This window comes from Lates calcarifer, linkage group LG8 (assembly GCF_001640805.2).
Source record: "Lates calcarifer isolate ASB-BC8 linkage group LG8, TLL_Latcal_v3, whole genome shotgun sequence".
NCBI lineage: Eukaryota > Metazoa > Chordata > Actinopteri > Centropomidae > Lates > Lates calcarifer.
In genome coordinates, this window is record NC_066840.1 from 24,147,276 (window position 1) to 24,165,627 (window position 18,352).

Sequence of the window (18,352 nt, forward strand, 5' to 3'; positions counted from 1 at the left end):
ATACTATGACATTTTTTGATGGTTTTGAAGCCTTACTATACTATGACATTTTTGATTTTTGAAGCTATGACGTATACTATGACATTTTTTGGCCATTTTTGATGCCTTACTATACTATGACATTTTTGATGGTTTTTGAAGTACTATGACATTTTGATTTTTGATGCCTTACTATACTATGACATTTTTGATGTTTTTGATGCCTTACTATACTATGACATTTTTTGATTTTTTTGAAGCCTTACTATACTATGACATTTTTTGATTTTTGAGCCTTACTATACTATGACATTTTTTGATGGTTTTTGAAGCCTTACTATACTATGACATTTTTTGGTTTTTGATGCCTTACTATACTATGACATTTTTTGATTGGTTTTTGATGCCTTACTATACTATGACATTTTTGGCCATTTTTGATGCCTTACTATACTATGACATTTTTTGGTTTTTGATGCCTTACTATACTATGACATTTTTTGATGGTTTTTGAAGCCTTACTATACTATGACATTTTGATGGTTTTTGATGCCTTACTATACTATGACATTTTTTTTTGAAACTATACTATGACATTTTTGATGCCTTACTATACTATGACATTTTTGATGGTTTTGATGCCTTACTATACTATGACATTTTTTGGCCATTTTTGGCCTTACTATACTATGACATTTTTTGGCCATTTTTGATGCCCTTACTATACTATGACATTTTTGGTTTTTGATGCCTTACTATACTATGACATTTTTTTGGCCATTTTTGATGCCTTACTATACTATGACATTTTTTGATGGTTTTGATGCTTACTATACTATGACATTTTTTGATTTTGATGCCTTACTATACTATGACATTTTTTGGTTTTTGATGCCTTACTATACTATGACATTTTTTTGATGGTTTTTGAAGCCTTACTATACTATGACATTTTTTGGCCATTTTTGATGCCTATATATGAATTTTTTGGATTTTGATGCCTTACTATACTATGACATTTTTTGATGTTTTTTGAATGCCTTACTATACTATGACATTTTTTGATGTTTTGATGCCTTACTATTACTATGACATTTTGATGTTTTGATGCCTTACTATACTATGACATTTTTTGATGCGTTTTTGATGCCTTACTATACTATGACATTTTTGATGGTTTTTGATGCCTTACTATACTATGACATTTTTTGCCATGTTTTGATGCCTTACTATACTATGACATTTTTTGGCATTTTTGATGCCTTCACTATACTATGACATTTTTTGGCCATTTTTGATGCCTTACTATACTATGACATTTTTTGGCCATTTTTGTGCCTTTTGATGCCTTACTATACTATGACATTTTTTGATGGTTTTTGATGCCTTACTATACTATGACATTTTTTGGCCATTTTTGATGCCTTACTATACTATGACATTTTTTGATGGTTTTTGAAGCCTTACTATACTATGACATTTTTTTGATGGCATTTTTGAAGCCTTACTATACTATGACATTTTTTGGCCATTTTTGATGCCTTACTATACTATGACATTTTTTGGCCATTTTTGATGCCTTACTATACTATGACATTTTTTGGCCATTTTTGATGCCTTACTATACTGACATTTTTTGATGGTTTTTGATGCCTTACTATACTATGACATTTTTCAGCCATTTTTCAAGCCTTACTATACTATGACATTTTTTGATGGTTTTTGAAGCCTTACTATACTATGACATTTTTGATGGTTTTTGAAGCCTTACTATACTATGACATTTTTTGATGTTTTTGGAAGCCTTACTATATTATGACATTTTTTGATGGTTTTTGATGCCTTACTATACTATGACATTTTTTGGCCATTTTTGATGCCTTACTATACTATGACATTTTTTGGCCATTTTGATGCCTTACTATACTATGACATTTTTTGGCCATTTTTCAAGCCTTACTATACTATGACATTTTTTGATGGTTTTTGAAGCCTTACTATAGTATGACATTTTTCAGCCATTTTTGAAGCCTTACTATACTATGAGATTTTTTAATGGTTTTTGATGCCTTACTATACTATGACATTTCTTGGTCACTTTTGAATGTGTTACTACATTATGACATTGTTTAACAGTTTTGGATGTTTTACTACTCTGATTTTCTCATACTACCTCTGAAATTACTAATTACTTTTACGTTACTTATAATAATATAGGTTACTGAAACACTGTTTTTATATTTCAGATTACTTCTATTTAAACCATTTTTCTGATACACTGACTAATGAACATGAACAGTTTAATGTCAGTGCAGTTGATGTAAAGCTGTTTGTGAATTACCTGGAGGCCTCTGTCCTGGTCACAAAGAACTTCCTCATTGTATGATCATGGACTACGTCTCTGTGATCGCGGACAATGTCTCTGAGATTATGGACAAAGTCTCTGTGATCATGGACAATGTCTTTGTGATCGTGGACGATGTCTCTGAGATCATAGACGCTGTCTCTGTGATCTTTGACAATGTTTCCATGATCGCGGTCATGCCGTCGAATCGAGGAACCACAGCGTCTCTACCGATTCTTGCGCAGAGCTCTACGAAGCATGGGACAATGTCTCTGATCATGGACAACGTCTCTCTCGTCTTTGACAAGGTCTCTGCGATCATGGACAATATCTCTGATCGTGGACGATGTCTCCCTCATCCTCAACAATGTCTCTCCGATCATGGACCATGTCTCTACAATCGTGGACGACATCTCTATGATTGTGGACAAAGTGGTGACACCTTAAGGAAATCAAAGAGAAACATACAAAGGAAAATGATCAATACACTACTACCTATTCCTCATCAACAGTTTAACCATGAAAACACAGAGAAAATATTCAACATTACAGCTGAACCAGAACCTTTAACAAACATTAGAGGCTGTTTCAGAAAATCAGCAGTTGACTGTCATCACTTCCTGAACAACCAACAACAACAAATATTTGGGAAAAAGTTAAATGATTATTAATTGTGTGTCAATCAATAAATCACTGAAGCAGTCGTGTATGTTACTGTGAACTGCAAAACAATAATAAACACTATCAGTTAAGTCAACTTTTGAATGCAGGATATTAACTTGTGCTGTTTATTTTGACGTGTTGTTTTCATTTTGATGTCTTACTATAACGTGACTTCTATCATTACACTTTTCTGATAATCTGAATACTGAACATAAACAGTTTAATGTCAGTGTTCTGTGTTGGACAGTTGATGTAAAGCTGTTAGTGAATTACCTGGAGGCCTCTGTCCTGGTCTCGAAAAACTTCTTCACTGTACGAAGACTCTGATCGTGGACTACGTCTCTGAGATCGCGGACAATGTCTCTGAGATTATGGACAAAGTCTCTGTGATCATGGACAATGTCTTTGTGATCGTGGACGATGTCTCTGAGATCATAGACGCTGTCTCTGTGATCTTTGACAATGTTTCCATGATCGCGGTCATGCCGTCGAATCGAGGAACCACAGTGTCACTACCGACTCTTGCGCAGAGCTCTACGAAGCATGGGACAATGTCTCTGATCATGGACAACGTCTCTCTCGTCTTTGACAAGGTCTCTGTGATCACAGACGACGTCTCTGATCGTGGACGATGTCTCCCTCATCCTCAACAATGTCTCTCCGATCATAGACCATGTCTCTACAATCGTGGACGACATCTCTATGATTGTGGACAAAGTGGTGACACCTTAAGGAAATCAAAGAGAAACATACAAAGGAAAATGATCAATACACTACTACCTATTCCTCATCAACAGTTTAACCATGAAAACACAGAGATATTCAACATTACAGCTGAACCAGAACCTTTAATCCCATTTTGACTGATCCTTAACAATAACATTTGACATTTGTATACCTTAGTATACTATGACATTTTTGATGTTTTACTATAACGTGACATTTTTACTTCTGTTTTGGATTACTATTACTTATGCATTGTTTGTATATTGCACATTACTTTTATTCTAACACTTTTCTGATAAACTGAATACTGAACATAAACAGTTTAATGTCAGGTCTCTGTGTTGGACAGTTGATGTAAAGCTGTTAGTGAATTACCTGGAGGCCTCTGTCCTGGTCTCGAAAAACTTATTCACTGTACGAAGACTCTGATCGTGGACTACGTCTCTGAGATCGCGGACAATGTCTCTGAGATTATGGACAAAGTCTCTGTGATCATGGACAATGTCTTTCTGATCGTGGACGATGTCTCTGAGATCATAGACGCTGTCTCTGTGATCTTTGACAATGTTTCCATGATCGCGGTCATGCCGTCGAATCGAGGAACCACAGTGTCACTACCGACTCTTGCGCAGAGCTCTACGAAGCATGGGACAATGTCTCTGATCATGGACAACGTCTCTCTCGTCTTTGACAAGGTCTCTGTGATCACAGACAACGTCTCTGATCGTGGACGATGTCTCCCTCATCCTCAACAATGTCTCTCCGATCATAGACCATGTCTCTACAATCGTGGACGACATCTCTATGATTGTGGACAAAGTGGTGACACCTTAAGGAAATCAAAGAGAAACATACAAAGGAAAATGATCAATACACTACTACCTATTCCTCATCAACAGTTTAACCATGAAAACACAGAGATATTCAACATTACAGCTGAACCAGAACCTTTAATTCCATTTTGACTGATCCTTAACAATAACATTTGACATTTGTATACCTTAGTATACTATGACATTTTTGATGTTTTACTATAACGTGACATTTTTACTTCTGTTTTGGATTACTATTACTTATGCATTGTTTGTATATTGCACATTACTTTTATTCTAACACTTTTCTGATAAAATGAATACTGAACATAAACAGTTTAATGTCAGGTCTCTGTGTTGGACAGTTGATGTAAAGCTGTTAGTGAATTACCTGGAGGCCTCTGTCCTGGTCTCAAAGAACTTTTTCACTGTACGAAGACTCTGATCGTGGACTACATCACTGTGATCGCGGACAATGTCTCTGAGATTATGGACAAAGTCTCTGTGATCATGGACAATGTCTTTGTGATCGTGGACGATGTCTCTGAGATCATAGACGCTGTCTCTGTGATCTTTGACAATGTTTCCATGATCGCGGTCATGCCGTCGAATCGAGGAACCACAGTGTCACTACCGACTCTTGCGCAGAGCTCTACGAAGCATGGGACAATGCCTCTGATCATGGACAACGTCTCTCTCGTCTTTGACAAGGTCTCTGTGATCACAGACGACGTCTCTGATCGTGGACGATGTCTCCCTCATCCTCAACAATGTCTCTCCGATCTCTGACGATGTCTCTGTGATCGTGGAGAATGTCGTGGACCAAGTGGTGACACCTGGAGGAAATCAAAGAGAAACATACAAAGGAAAATGATCAATACACTACTACCTATTCCTCATCAACAGTTTAACCATGAAAACACAGAGATATTCAACATTACAGCTGAACCAGAACCTTTAACAAACATTAGAGGCTGTTTCAGAAAATCAACAGTTGACTGTCATCACCTCCTGAACAACCAACAACAACAAATATTTGGGAAAAAGTTAAATGATTATTAATTGTGTGTCAATCAATAAATCACTGAAGCAGTCGTGTATGTTACTGTGAACTGCAAAACAATAATAAACACTATCAGTTAAGTCAACTTTTGAATGCAGGATATTAACTTGTGCTGTTTATTTTGACGTGTTGTTTTCATTTTGATGTCTTACTATAACGTGACTTCTATCATTACACTTTTCTGATAATCTGAATACTGAACATAAACAGTTTAATGTCAGTGCTCTGTGTTGGACAGTTGATGTAAAGCTGTTAGTGAATTACCTGGAGGCCTCTGTCCTGGTCTCGAAAAACTTCTTCACTGTACGAAGACTCTGATCGTGGACTACGTCTCTGAGATCGCGGACAATGTCTCTGAGATTATGGACAAAGTCTCTGTGATCATGGACAATGTCTTTGTGATCGTGGACGATGTCTCTGAGATCATAGACGCTGTCTCTGTGATCTTTGACAATGTTTCCATGATCGCGGTCATGCCGTCGAATCGAGGAACCACAGTGTCACTACCGACTCTTGCGCAGAGCTCTACGAAGCATGGGACAATGTCTCTGATCATGGACAACGTCTCTCTCGTCTTTGACAAGGTCTCTGTGATCACAGACGACGTCTCTGATCGTGGACGATGTCTCCCTCATCCTCAACAATGTCTCTCCGATCATAGACCATGTCTCTACAGTCGTGGACGACATCTCTATGATTGTGGACAAAGTGGTGACACCTTAAGGAAATCAAAGAGAAACATACAAAGGAAAATGATCAATACACTACTACCTATTCCTCATCAACAGTTTAACCATGAAAACACAGAGATATTCAACATTACAGCTAAACCAGAACCTTTAATCCCATTTTGACTGATCCTTAACAATAACATTTGACATTTGTATACCTTAGTATACTATGACATTTTTGATGTTTTACTATAACGTGACATTTTTACTTCTGTTTTGGATTACTATTACTTATGCATTGTTTGTATATTGCACATTACTTTTATTCTAACACTTTTCTGATAAAATGAATACTGAACATAAACAGTTTAATGTCAGGTCTCTGTGTTGGACAGTTGATGTAAAGCTGTTAGTGAATTACCTGGAGGCCTCTGTCCTGGTCTCAAAGAACTTTTTCACTGTACGAAGACTCTGATCATGGACTACATCACTGTGATCGCGGACAATGTCTCTGAGATTATGGACAAAGTCTCTGTGATCATGGACAATGTCTTTGTGATCGTGGACGATGTCTCTGAGATCATAGACGCTGTCTCTGTGATCTTTGACAATGTTTCCATGATCGCGGTCATGCCGTCGAATCGAGGAACCACAGTGTCACTACCGACTCTTGCGCAGAGCTCTACGAAGCATGGGACAATGCCTCTGATCATGGACAACGTCTCTCTCGTCTTTGACAAGGTCTCTGTGATCACAGACGACGTCTCTGATCGTGGACGATGTCTCCCTCATCCTCAACAATGTCTCTCCGATCTCTGACGATGTCTCTGTGATCGTGGAGAATGTCGTGGACCAAGTGGTGACACCTGGAGGAAATCAAAGAGAAACATACAAAGGAAAATGATCAATACACTACTACCTATTCCTCATCAACAGTTTAACCATGAAAACACAGAGATATTCAACATTACAGCTGAACCAGAACCTTTAACAAACATTAGAGGCTGTTTCAGAAAATCAACAGTTGACTGTCATCACCTCCTGAACAACCAACAACAACAAATATTTGGGAAAAAGTTAAATGATTATTAATTGTGTGTCAATCAATAAATCACTGAAGCAGTCGTGTATGTTACTGTGAACTGCAAAACAATAATAAACACTATCAGTTAAGTCAACTTTTGAATGCAGGATATTAACTTGTGCTGTTTATTTTGACGTGTTGTTTTCATTTTGATGTCTTACTATAACGTGACTTCTATCATTACACTTTTCTGATAATCTGAATACTGAACATAAACAGTTTAATGTCAGTGTTCTGTGTTGGACAGTTGATGTAAAGCTGTTAGTGAATTACCTGGAGGCCTCTGTCCTGGTCTCGAAAAACTTCTTCACTGTACGAAGACTCTGATCGTGGACTACGTCTCTGAGATCGCGGACAATGTCTCTGAGATTATGGACAAAGTCTCTGTGATCATGGACAATGTCTTTGTGATCGTGGACGATGTCTCTGAGATCATAGACGCTGTCTCTGTGATCTTTGACAATGTTTCCATGATCGCGGTCATGCCGTCGAATCGAGGAACCACAGTGTCACTACCGACTCTTGCGCAGAGCTCTACGAAGCATGGGACAATGTCTCTGATCATGGACAACGTCTCTCTCGTCTTTGACAAGGTCTCTGTGATCACAGACGACGTCTCTGATCGTGGACGATGTCTCCCTCATCCTCAACAATGTCTCTCCGATCATAGACCATGTCTCTACAATCGTGGACGACATCTCTATGATTGTGGACAAAGTGGTGACACCTTAAGGAAATCAAAGAGAAACATACAAAGGAAAATGATCAATACACTACTACCTATTCCTCATCAACAGTTTAACCATGAAAACACAGAGAAATATTCAACATTACAGCTGAACCAGAACCTTTAATCCCATTTTGACTGATCCTTAACAATAACATTTGACATTTGTATACCTTAGTATACTATGACATTTTTGATGTTTTACTATAACGTGACATTTTTACTTCTGTTTTGGATTACTATTACTTATGCATTGTTTGTATATTGCACATTACTTTTATTCTAACACTTTTCTGATAAAATGAATACTGAACATAAACAGTTTAATGTCAGGTCTCTGTGTTGGACAGTTGATGTAAAGCTGTTAGTGAATTACCTGGAGGCCTCTGTCCTGGTCTCAAAGAACTTTTTCACTGTACGAAGACTCTGATCATGGACTACATCACTGTGATCGCGGACAATGTCTCTGAGATTATGGACAAAGTCTCTGTGATCATGGACAATGTCTTTGTGATCGTGGACGATGTCTCTGAGATCATAGACGCTGTCTCTGTGATCTTTGACAATGTTTCCATGATCGCGGTCATGCCGTCGAATCGAGGAACCACAGTGTCACTACCGACTCTTGCGCAGAGCTCTACGAAGCATGGGACAATGCCTCTGATCATGGACAACGTCTCTCTCGTCTTTGACAAGGTCTCTGTGATCACAGACGACGTCTCTGATCGTGGACGATGTCTCCCTCATCCTCAACAATGTCTCTCCGATCTCTGACGATGTCTCTGTGATCGTGGAGAATGTCGTGGACCAAGTGGTGACACCTGGAGGAAATCAAAGAGAAACATACAAAGGAAAATGATCAATACACTACTACCTATTCCTCATCAACAGTTTAACCATGAAAACACAGAGATATTCAACATTACAGCTGAACCAGAACCTTTAACAAACATTAGAGGCTGTTTCAGAAAATCAACAGTTGACTGTCATCACCTCCTGAACAACCAACAACAACAAATATTTGGGAAAAAGTTAAATGATTATTAATTGTGTGTCAATCAATAAATCACTGAAGCAGTCGTGTATGTTACTGTGAACTGCAAAACAATAATAAACACTATCAGTTAAGTCAACTTTTGAATGCAGGATATTAACTTGTGCTGTTTATTTTGACGTGTTGTTTTCATTTTGATGTCTTACTATAACGTGACTTCTATCATTACACTTTTCTGATAATCTGAATACTGAACATAAACAGTTTAATGTCAGTGTTCTGTGTTGGACAGTTGATGTAAAGCTGTTAGTGAATTACCTGGAGGCCTCTGTCCTGGTCTCGAAAAACTTCTTCACTGTACGAAGACTCTGATCGTGGACTACGTCTCTGAGATCGCGGACAATGTCTCTGAGATTATGGACAAAGTCTCTGTGATCATGGACAATGTCTTTGTGATCGTGGACGATGTCTCTGAGATCATAGACGCTGTCTCTGTGATCTTTGACAATGTTTCCATGATCGCGGTCATGCCGTCGAATCGAGGAACCACAGTGTCACTACCGACTCTTGCGCAGAGCTCTACGAAGCATGGGACAATGTCTCTGATCATGGACAACGTCTCTCTCGTCTTTGACAAGGTCTCTGTGATCACAGACGACGTCTCTGATCGTGGACGATGTCTCCCTCATCCTCAACAATGTCTCTCCGATCATAGACCATGTCTCTACAATCGTGGACGACATCTCTATGATTGTGGACAAAGTGGTGACACCTTAAGGAAATCAAAGAGAAACATACAAAGGAAAATGATCAATACACTACTACCTATTCCTCATCAACAGTTTAACCATGAAAACACAGAGAAATATTCAACATTACAGCTGAACCAGAACCTTTAATCCCATTTTGACTGATCCTTAACAATAACATTTGACATTTGTATACCTTAGTATACTATGACATTTTTGATGTTTTACTATAACGTGACATTTTTACTTCTGTTTTGGATTACTATTACTTATGCATTGTTTGTATATTGCACATTACTTTTATTCTAACACTTTTCTGATAAACTGAATACTGAACATAAACAGTTTAATGTCAGGTCTCTGTGTTGGACAGTTGATGTAAAGCTGTTAGTGAATTACCTGGAGGCCTCTGTCCTGGTCTCGAAAAACTTCTTCACTGTACGAAGACTCTGATCGTGGACTACGTCTCTGAGATCGCGGACAATGTCTCTGAGATTATGGACAAAGTCTCTGTGATCATGGACAATGTCTTTGTGATCGTGGACGATGTCTCTGAGATCATAGACGCGGTCTCTGTGATCTTTGACAATGTTTCCATGATCGCGGTCATGCCGTCGAATCGAGGAACCACAGTGTCACTACCGACTCTTGCGCAGAGCTCTACGAAGCATGGGACAATGCCTCTGATCATGGACAACGTCTCTCTCGTCTTTGACAAGGTCTCTGTGATCACAGACGACGTCTCTGATCGTGGACGATGTCTCCCTCATCCTCAACAATGTCTCTCCGATCTCTGACGATGTCTCTGTGATCGTGGAGAATGTCGTGGACCAAGTGGTGACACCTGGAGGAAATCACAGAGAAACATACAAAGGAAAATGATCAATACACTACTACCTATTCCTCATCAACAGTTTAACCATGAAAACACAGAGATATTCAACATTACAGCTGAACCAGAACCTTTAACAAACATTAGAGGCTGTTTCAGAAAATCAACAGTTGACTGTCATCACCTCCTGAACAACCAACAACAACAAATATTTTGAATTTGTGATAATTTTGTGATCTGTCAAAAAAAATAATCTTTCCAGTTACATCACTGACATTTTCTAAAGAGTAGTGTTAAAATCTCGTCTCGCGAGTGTATCGTCACACCCCTAACAGATATTAATCATTATAGCTGAACCAGAACATTCTCCAAACATTAGGAGTGTTTCAGAAAAATTGGCTGTTTATTGTCACATGTGAAAATCAGCCTTGGACCGATTACTGCCAAAAATCTACAAAGACGAACGACAGACTTAAAAACTGAGACGCAAGTCAATCACAGTGAGACGCTTAATTGCCACAATGAAGCAGAAAATGGCCTCAAAGAAATGTAAAATGATCAGGACACAGAGACTACAGAGACACAGTAAGAACGACCGCAAAGAGACAAAGAAGCTAACCATTAATAGATGTAAACAGCCAAGTAAATATGCAAAATGATTTAATAACGACACGATAATCAGACAAACAGACTACTATACAATTACCGCTCCTCCGTAAAGTGCCGACAACTCAGGTCAGGGACGCTTTAGTCACAGAAACACAAAGATAAGGCTAATGCTAACGCTCCCTGCCAATGCTAACGCAGACATCCAGGTGTAAAGCAGCCAGTTACAGACGCAATGTAACAGAAAATGACCACAAATAGACACAAAAGGATGACAACAACATGACAGACCGCTGTAAACTGAGTTAAATGACCAAAATGTCGGTAAAGTGACTGTAAACAAATACAAGAGGGATGTCAGGGATGTCAGGAATGAGAAGGCAAATGCTAACGCTCGCCGCTAACGCAGATGCTAACGCTAGCTCGCTCCTTAGTCTTACCTTCGCGCCGCAGTGTGATCAGCGTCCAGCCTCACTCGTGTTCGACAAAAAAGCGGCCCCACAGCTTGTTTTATCATCCAGGCTTCAGCAGTAATTCAGTTTTCTCACACTACCGACCACCCGAGGAAACGGTTCAAACGTTGGTTTGAATCTGTCTCCCGGCTTCCTTTCTCCGCCTCTCTGCAGGTCATGACCGATGACGACATAGGACGCAGCCAATGACAACGCACGCAAGCCAACAGCACGGCAGGAAAAAAACGCCAATTGGCCAGCTGGCTCTGTTCCGCCTAGCAACGGCCTCTGATTGGCCCGATAATACAACCACGGGGAAGGTGGGATACTGATTAGGTCTGGATGTTAGATGCATTATAAGAATAATAAGCTCTAATATGATATATATATAAGAATAATATAATATATAAAGTACATTATCATATACTGTATAATCATATGCTCCAGTAATATATCCAGGATGTACACACAACAAGGCTGTAAAGGTGGACTCCTTCAGTCCATGTATCCTGGTTACCTCTGCACTCTCACTGACTGGATTTAAGTTTGGTCTGAGTTACTGTGTGTGGATCAGGTTTTAGCTGCTTTAGTCGCAGTGTTATGTTCTGTTTTCATCTTTAAATGTTGATTTTACTGCAGATGTCATCAGATCAAAAATAAATAAATTAATAAATCCACATTGAGCTTCTGCAGCTCTTCATGGATTCAGATGAAAGCACGACAATAAACTACACTGACCGCACAAATAATTAATACGAGAAAATGACCTGTAACTTCAGGGGGGAGGAAAGAGTCTGTCAGAGTCTTTTCTCTGAGAGTTTAGGGTTGTAGATTTACAGAAGGATTCCTGACTGTCAACACAAACCTCCGTCTAAACCCTCCTCAATCATCTTGTGTGCACAAACCTTCACGTCATCCTCAGACATATTTCTCTCTTTATCCCGGCTGATGTTTTTACCTGCTGCTGAGCTCTCTCGCTCCGACTGAAGGATTGTTGCTTTGGCTCTGAGATTCAGTGATTGATTCACATCAGTTCGACTCAAAACGTCAATCAGAGCTTCATCTTTACAATCCTCCGCCAACAGTTTCATCATTAACTGTAATCTTTGGAGGTCGCTTGGAGAATATTTCTGCTGGATGAACCGTGTTGGAAAAGTTTGGAAGTTTTTGGATGGAGAATGTTTTTTACGTTTCATCTTTAAAGTCCATCTCCTCCAGTCGTTGCCTTTGGTCCAGTTGAGATTTTTCTGCCGCTTTAATGGAGGATTTCTGTTCTGGAGACTTTCTGCTTTCCCTCACATCACATTTATCTGACAGCTGGAGTTACTGGTTACTGTGGAGATTCATGTTTTACATTCAACAGGAGATAAATATGGATGTTTCCTAGTAAAATGTGCGTATCCAAGATGTTAGAGGTCCCGAAAACACGGGGTGGAAAATGGCTCAACATGCCAGCTACTGTTTTAAATCATCCTGATTCTTGGAAGGCATAAAGTCAGCTGTTTGGGACATATTTATATCATTAAATTCATGTTAAAAATGAAAGTTTTTAAGCACAGTAAACCCGCTAAAAGAAAGTGATTATCCTCTTTCCCATTGCCTGTAGAGGAACTGACTGAGTTAGATGTTGGGTCGGTGTTCCTGTCAGTGTTGCTGCCTCTGTTTGGTCAGTAAATGTGTGTTTTTAAAACTTATTTCAGGGCTGCAGGAGTGAGCGCAGCACATGGTGGCTAGCAGCTAGTTAGCATGCTTAGCAGTGGTTTGAATTGGTACAGCTTTGGACCACCATGGTCCTCCACATCCCTGCCCTCCCTCTCCACCCCCCGCTGACTTTTTCCATCATGATGAAGTGGATGGAGTGACGTCTTTCATTTTAGTATTTTCTTTTCTTGTTGTATGACTTTAATTTCCATAAGTGATAACATGGGAACACTTTATAATACAAAAGACAAAAACGTGTGTGTAGTCACTGAGGAACAAGAGAAAAAAGAATCAGGAACGACCTGATAATTAACAAATCACTGATGAGTCATCATTGAATAACTCAGAACTGAAACCACAGAGTAAATAATTAGGAGTTACTGAGAACAGACTGGAAGACTGGATTTTATCATTAGTTACTCTCTCTCTCTCTCTCTGAGCCAGCAGAACAGAGAACCTATACACTAATAATTACTGCATTTTTGAATTTTAATATTACCCATCTTTCCTCAGTGAACTTCCTCCTCGGCTGAGGTCTGAAAACTTTTCTAATTTGGCCTAATATCTACTTATCATGGGTTTTCAGGAGTCTGTTCACACTGATATCTGCAAATAAATAATAAAAAATAACATTCATCTTTTAAGAAAGTGAAAATATTAAACAATAATCATCTGATTAGGCCTAAAATTCTAGCACTGATGACCCCTGAACTACTCATGAATGATTTATTAATGATCACCAATAATATTTCTTGCGTTAAATCATCAGACGTTGGACAGCTCAGAGGTTCAAGCCAAATGTAATCTTTATTAGACTGTTTCTGTACAAAAAGCACTGGATCACAGGAAAAAAAAACAAAACAAAAAAACAAAAAACATGCATCTATTTACAGCATGGCCAGAGACAGGAAAAGAAAAAACCCGGGGGGTGTCGTTTACCCCACCCTCCCCTTCGTTTGTATTCTAAAGACATTAATTAAACATTGTGCTTTGATATACTTTGATGATATATTTCATATTTCACAAAATGCAGTACCTCTGCCCTCTTTCACATTGAAGTAAAACATCGAAAAAAGTATACGTTTGCAGTTTTTAAAACCAGGACCGTGAGAAGCAAACTTTCTACAACTGTGACAAAAAAAATATTTTAGCAAGCTGTTTGAAAAGTGGAGACGGAGTTCGAGGTGTGACTGTTTGCTCTGCAGGCCGGGTTTCATTAGTTTAACTGGAAAAAAAAATAAAGACACTGGACAGATGTTCACCTACGAGCCAACACGATGGCGTCTGGGTGATGTTGTGCAGCGACTGAAGGTTTCTGTCAGTCCTGCTGGATTTGCATAAAGTCAAAAGTTTAATCTGTCCAAACTTCAGATTCCTGTTTTTACTTCCAAAGAAATTTAAAGATTCAGGAGCTGAGTTGCAGAAACCTCCTGTCTAAGTCTTAAGATTTTTCCCAATTTCCCAATCCTAAATACTCAATCCAACATCGGTTATCAACTTTTATGCCTGTTACCTAGCAACTGATGTTAGTTTTCTCAATGTTTTGTCATCAAACTGCGACACATCATCGAACTGTTCAACTGTAATGGCCTTTTACCCCAATCATGGTTACCAAACAATTATGACAGGATAGGGAAGTCAGGAAGTTTCTGTAACATCGCCCCCTGGTGGTTTTATTTTTTAATAACAGTTAAAGGGATGATAGATGATTACATTGTTTGGGAAAACAGTTTCTACAACAGGCATTAAATGAATTACCGAAGTGCATCAAAGTAGAAAAAAAAAGAGATGTTTTCTTATAATTATCTTTGAATATTTTATTGTTCTATTTTATTTTTGCATTACTTTTTTAATTACAAAATACAGATCTTGCAAATATAAGACAGCTTTCTTGTAGTTGTGAGAATTTGATTTTGTAAACGTAGGCAAATTTTCTTGAAGTTTCACAAATTTCTTAAATGTGAGATTTTTTTTCTTGTAACTCAGATACTGATATTGTAAATGTAAACTTCATGACTGTGAGATATGAACATTGTTCATAATTGTAATTTTGAGATACAAAATGTGTAGTTGTCAGAATTGTGAGATAAGTGTGAGCTATGTTAGATGGTTTTCTTGATCCTTTGCGATATTGTAATCATGAGATAATAGTATTGTAATCTTAATCTTAGTGTGACAATGACACTATTTCTTGTGATTATGAGATGCTAAATTATACTTATGTGATAATGATGTGAAATGATAATAACAAGAGAACATCGTCTTTTTTAATTTTCTGTATATACACTTCAGTAAAAAACATTTTCAGTCAACGTATCTTTTTCAGTTTTAAGATAAGTGCTAATAATGTGAACTTTGTATCACTCGGGGAACCTGAGGGACAAATATTTGGTGCAGATAAAAATTCTCGCAGTTTAGGTGGAGAACGGCACGTCAAATGAATCGGATTACAAATGCAACAAAAAGACGTTCTACGATAATCGCTGCAGAACTAAAACTTTATCGCATTAAAATAAAATAGAGAAGACTTTGTGTTGAAGTGCGATCAATCGTAAGGCATCAAACAGGACGTTTAGTTCTTTGAATTTCCCAAACGTTTCCACGGCAGTGTGGAAGACGAGCTTGCATTACAGAACTAGGAACACAGTTGCATAAGTAAATGATCCAGATTGTGTGTGACGACGAGAACAGCACCATCAACAACAACACCCAACATCGATGGAAGTTTCCTTGAGATCAGTGACCCAAAAACTCGTTTTCGGAGTGGTTTTAAAATCTGCTGCCTGTTTTTAAATCGTACAATCATTCTCACCAAAAAACACAAAGACTAGGATCGGGTCTAATATTAAGATGGATAAAATATCGTCTTCTAAACACCGAAACCAAGAGATACGCTTGGTCCAAAAGTAAGAGTGGTGGAATATTATGACATTATAAGCTTCTGAAATATAAAAATTTCACATGACAAGGATTTTTGCCATTTCAGAATGGCAGAAAAAACATTGGTGCATATCGTTCTAGCTTTCATCTTTTTTTTGTAACTTATAGCTTTTTTTATTATTTTTTGCTAAGATGCATTGCTCTTATTAAGTGCCCCAACAAAAATAGTGCATTAAGAAATAACCATGATTATACATTTCACAATAATACACAAAGGACGAGAAGAACCAGGGGAAACACAAATGATGCTGTTTACAAAAAGTTAAATATCGTATCGGAAAAGCATTTTTATACAAAAGTGATGAAAGCGTTTTTTTACGTCCTGCTTTCAAAAACAGGGTGACCATGTCGTGACATTTTTTTAGTTTTTACAAAAGGGTTAATTCCTCTCACTTGTTCACTCTTTTTACAATATCTAAAAGGTATTAAGACATCAAATGTGTTTACATATATATTTGAGACTATCATTCAGGCCTAAATCACAAAAGGAACTCCCCAAAACATACTTTATAAATACATATAAAATAAGCCACAATCAGAAGAATAACAAGAAAATCTGGTACCTAAATGTGATTAAAACTGCTGCAAGCTTTTTCTGTTTAAAATCTACCACTCAACACACCCGCGAAAACAGAACTATTGTACTGGATTCAAAAATGAGAGATGTCCAAAACAAACAAAAAAAAAACCAAAGAAAAAAAACTAAACAAAACTGAAAATAAAAAAGATAAATCTTGGGATGCCTCGACTTTATTCAGACAAATGTTAGTGTAACATCTGCTTTTCTCTCCTCGGCAGGACGTTTGTTATTTCTTTCTTTAGCTTAGAAAATTACTGCATTTTCCTTCTTTTTAGATTATGAGACACAAACATTAATTAAAAGCTATGGTACAGAAAGGAAAATGCTATTAGACGTGATATTAATCAGTGGTCTTTAAGGAGTCTGGTCCTCTGGGGGTTTGTATAGGAAAAGAGGGATTTGGGGATTTTTGATTGGAAACCCGTCAAATCTGGAAACCGTCTGACGGTTTTCCCAGTTTTGAAAAAAAGGGTTTTTGAAAGAGTTTGATTCTTCCTGGTTTCTGGACTCGGTCCGACTCAGGTTCAGTGTCCACCAAGAGTTTTCTGATCCAGCGAGAACCAACCATAGTCAGCTTATATTTTGATTATATATTCTTGACCATTAGCTTGTTTCTCAGCCAAATTTTTTTTTCGTAAATACCAACATAGATTTTGTGTCAAACAGGTTTTAGGTTGAGAATCACTTTATACATTAACGCTAAAATTAAAGGACCATAACACAGCTTTGCATATTTTAGGCCATTTTACTAAAAAAAAAAAAAAAAAAGAAAAAAAAAAGTTATTTTTCTCTGGCAAATACCGTCCTTATTCCCAGTGCAAAAGCTTCTTCCAGAAAAAAAAGTCGCTTTTTTGCCTCATAATATTTGCGTTCGGTGTGAAAGTACTTGCAAAAAAAACAACCGTTTTGAAAAGATTTATTGATGTGTGAAAAAAAACACCCTCAGTGCAAGTTTTACCTCCTCTAGTATGAATCATGTGCTTATTTGTATTTTTTCCCATTGTTCCAGTGTTGGGTTGGTTTCCATAAATGTCCGTAACTGTACCGTATGAATGTCAGGTAACAGACTCTGACATCTGAGGTTGTCTCATAATCAAGACTTAAAGTAGATGAGATCTCTGTCAATATTTGGCAAAGCTGAAATATTAAACCCTACAGGTTCAATGAAATACCGAGTTTGGACTCATTTGTTTTTATTTATTTTTTTAATCCAGTTTTTAAAGACACTTTCTTTCTTTGGTGCTTTCAAGTTCCAGCTGGACTTGATTTAAGGTCTTGTTTTTTCACCTCTAGTCTGAAGGGCTTCAGTTGTAATTGACTGGTGGGGAGACCAGGTACTTAACGTCTTCTGGGGTCGTTAACACCTTTAAAAGTTAACCCTAACCCAAACCTACCCATCCATCACCTGAGTCACAAGTCATTAGGTGTG

General features: G+C 37.8%; 1 long non-coding RNA gene across 29 annotated transcripts in view; it reads right to left on the reverse strand.

Moving 5' to 3' along the window:
- LOC127142733 (uncharacterized) overlaps nucleotides 1-18,352 on the reverse strand; it is a 26,113-nt gene that overhangs the window by 2,073 nt on the left and 5,688 nt on the right. For 7 of the 29 annotated variants that reach the window (XR_007813747.1, XR_007813735.1, XR_007813734.1 and 4 more), the window contains 10 exons: nucleotides 10,212-10,656; nucleotides 9,382-9,835; nucleotides 8,446-8,890; nucleotides 7,616-8,069; nucleotides 6,680-7,124; nucleotides 5,852-6,305; nucleotides 4,916-5,360; nucleotides 4,088-4,541; nucleotides 3,260-3,713; nucleotides 2,321-2,765 (listed from right to left, as the gene is read on the reverse strand). This is a non-coding gene — a long non-coding RNA (uncharacterized LOC127142733). Of the gene's footprint in view, nucleotides 1-2,320; nucleotides 2,766-3,259; nucleotides 3,714-4,087; nucleotides 4,542-4,915; nucleotides 5,361-5,851; nucleotides 6,306-6,679; nucleotides 7,125-7,615; nucleotides 8,070-8,445; nucleotides 8,891-9,381; nucleotides 9,836-10,211; nucleotides 10,657-11,690; nucleotides 11,865-18,352 lie in introns of those variants that run through there. The other 22 variants (XR_007813753.1, XR_007813728.1, XR_007813738.1 and 19 more) reach the window with 19 other exon arrangements.